This window comes from Gossypium hirsutum, chromosome A01 (assembly GCF_007990345.1).
Source record: "Gossypium hirsutum isolate 1008001.06 chromosome A01, Gossypium_hirsutum_v2.1, whole genome shotgun sequence".
NCBI lineage: Eukaryota > Viridiplantae > Streptophyta > Magnoliopsida > Malvales > Malvaceae > Gossypium > Gossypium hirsutum.
The window spans coordinates 4,286,745-4,286,996 of NC_053424.1; positions in this window are offsets into that span (position 1 = coordinate 4,286,745).

A 252-nucleotide genomic window follows, 5' to 3' on the forward strand; every position below is an offset into this window, starting at 1 on the left:
ATGAATGTCCCGATAACGATGCCACATTTGTCATCGAGATGAGCAAAATCCCAGAGCCTAAATATCCAAAGCTACGTCAATGAGCTTACAGCTAACGATGGGAAAGGGAGCATTGCCTGGAAGAGGATGGAAAATACCTCCAGGGAAGGGCTGGAGTACCGATCCTAGTTAACAAACAGGACCGTTATGGTTTGGGATATAAGCCTAATGCAAGGGAAAGGAGGAAAGAGATGGAGAAAAAGCAAGAAAAGA